The following is a 2,985-nucleotide window of genomic DNA, read 5'->3' on the forward strand; positions in this document are numbered from 1 at the left end:
ATATATTGTGAAAAGCAATGGTCCCATAACAATCCCCTGTGGCACGCCAGAGGTTACTTTAACGTCTGTAGACGTCTCTCCATTGATAACAACATGCTGTGTTCTGTTTGCTAAAAACTCTTCAATCCAGCCACACAGCTGGTCTGATATTCCGTAGGCTCTTACTTTGTTTATCAGGCGACAGTGCGGAACTGTATCGAATGCCTTCCGGAAGTCAAGAAAAATAGCATCTACCTGGGAGCCTGTCTCTAATATTTTCTGGATCCCATGAACAAATAAAGCGAGTTGGGTCTCACACGATCGCTGTTTCCGGAATCCATGTTGATTCCCACATAGTAGATTCTGGGTTTCCAAAAACGACATGATACTCGAGCAAAAAACATGTTCTAAAATTCTACAACAGATCGACGTCAGAGATATAGGTCTATAGTTTTGCGCATCTGCTTGACGACCCTTCTTGAAGACTGGGACTATCTGTGCTCTTTTCCAATCATTTGGAACCCTCCGTTCCTCTAGAGACTTGCGGTACACGACTGTTAGAAGGGGGGCAAGTTCTTTCGCGTACTCTGTGTAGAATCGAATTGGTATCCCGTCAGGTCTAGTGGACTTTCCTCTATTGAGTGATTCCAGTTGCTTTTCTATTCCTTGGACACTTATTTCGATGTCAGCCATTTTTTCGTTTGTGCGAGGATTTAGAGAAGGAACTGCAGTGCGGTCTTCCTCTGTGAAACAGCTTTGGAAAAAGGTGTTTAGTATTTCAGCTTTACGCGTGTCATCCTCTGTTTCAATGCCATCATCATCCCGTAGTGTCTGGATATGCTGTTTCGAGCCACTTACTGATTTAACGTAAGACCAGAACTTCCTAGGATTTTCTGTCAAGTCGGTACATAGAATTTTACTTTCGAATTCGCTGAACGCTTCACGCATAGCCCTCCTTACGCTAACTTTGACATCGTTTAGCTTCTGTTTGTCTGAGAGGTTTTGGCTGCGTTTAAACTTGGAGTGGAGCTCTCTTTGCTTTCGCAGTAGTTTCCTAACTTTGTTGTTGTACCACGGTGGATTTTTCCCGTCCCTCACAGTTTTACTCGGCACGTACCTGTCTAAAACGCATTTTACGATTGCCTTGAACTTTTTCCATAAACACTCAACATTGTCAGTGTCGGAACAGAAATTTTCGTTTTGATTTGTTAGGCAGTCTGAAATCTGCCTTCTATTACTCTTGCTAAACAGATAAACCTTCCTCCCTTTTTTTATATTCCTATTAACTTCCATATTCAGGGATGCTGCAACGGCCTTATGATCACTGATTCCCTGATCTGTACATACAGAGTCGAAAAGTTCGGGTCTGTTTGTTATCAGTAGGTCCAAGATGTTATCTCCACGAGTCGGTTCTCTGTTTAATTGCTCGAGGTAATTTTCGGATAGTGCACTCAGTATAATGTCACTCGATGCTCTGTCCCGACCACCCGTCCTAAACATCTGAGTGTCCCAGTCTATATCTGGTAAATTGAAATCTCCACCTAAGACTATAACATGCTGAGAAAATTTATGTGAAATGTATTCCAAATTTTCTCTCAGTTGTTCTGCCACTAATGCTGCTGAGTCGGGATGTCGGTAAGAACTCATAAGAACTAAACTGAAAGTGGACATCATATGTCTCTTCAGATATTCACCTATACTGAACACCAAAATTTTGAGCAAATTGGCAGTGTTGCTATGAATAGGCCTCTGTCTCTCATAGCAACAAAGATTTTTATGAAAGACTTCATGGGTCAAACACTTCAAATATCAATTCCCAGGCCTGAATGATTTAAATATGTCTATATGATACCTTTGTTGTATGAGCACATTGAACTGCAACATTTCCTCCATTTTTTAGAAAACTTGTAACTCTCTCAAACCTAGGATTTGTTTTACCTTGGAAGTGGAGAAAATAGACCTCTCTTTTCTGGACGTCACAACTCACAGAAAGAAGATAGCTGCTTGGGCAAAAGTTCATTTTGTAAAACAACATACACTGACCTGTATTTATGAGCTACTACCTGTCATTAGAAATCCTAATGAGTTATCTCAGATCCAAGGAGATTATCGACAGACCTTTGCCACATCTGTTATATTTTTATCTGAATCAGATACTCAAAAAAAGCAGCTTCATCATCCATGTTGATCAGCACATATTAAACATCAAGAGCAGCCAGAAGATACACAGAACTCCACTAGGATGGCTTCCCTGCATTATGTTGGCAGCATTTGATTCTAGATCAGCATTTTCTTCAAACATCACAAAAAAAAGTGTCTTCTGTCCCTCAACAAAAATGCAAACAATGATGGGGTCTAAAACTGATTATTTAGATCTAAGAAGATCAGAAATATAAAAGATACTGTTTGTGAGTGGGAAATCATAAAATGGTCAGACATATCGCACTGTTAGACAAATTCAATGAACACAAATGACCCATCAAACTATGGCAGCCAGAAAAATGTGCTTTTGTTAACAATGATGCAGGACATACCGCAAATTTCAGAGACACCAAGATCTTTTCATTCAACTCTACCTTCTGGAATTCCAATACTATGGAAGCAGTTAAAACACACACCAAATGACTTAGTCAACAGAGACATTGAACTTCAGCAAGGCAAAGCATGGAAATATACTGCTGCTTACATACTGGCACCTTAAGGAGATGTGAATAATGTGGATTATTTCAAGGTGTGTGGCTGGTGGATGCTTTCATCAGCAGCAATTCACACATCTAAGTTCACACCTCCATAGTCTCTCACTACAATTACTACTGAAAAAGTCTAAATTGATTGATATATTAGTTTTCCTTTTAACAGAATAATATTTACATATTCTTTCTTGAAGAAAAGGCTGTGCCGTTCCTCTCCGTAGTAAATGATTACAGTATAATACAATCATAAATAATGTCACCATTCTATTCATAAATAATGTCACCATTCTATTCACAAATAATGTCACCATTC

Source organism: Schistocerca americana, chromosome 4, assembly GCF_021461395.2.
Source record: "Schistocerca americana isolate TAMUIC-IGC-003095 chromosome 4, iqSchAmer2.1, whole genome shotgun sequence".
Taxonomy (NCBI): domain Eukaryota; kingdom Metazoa; phylum Arthropoda; class Insecta; order Orthoptera; family Acrididae; genus Schistocerca; species Schistocerca americana.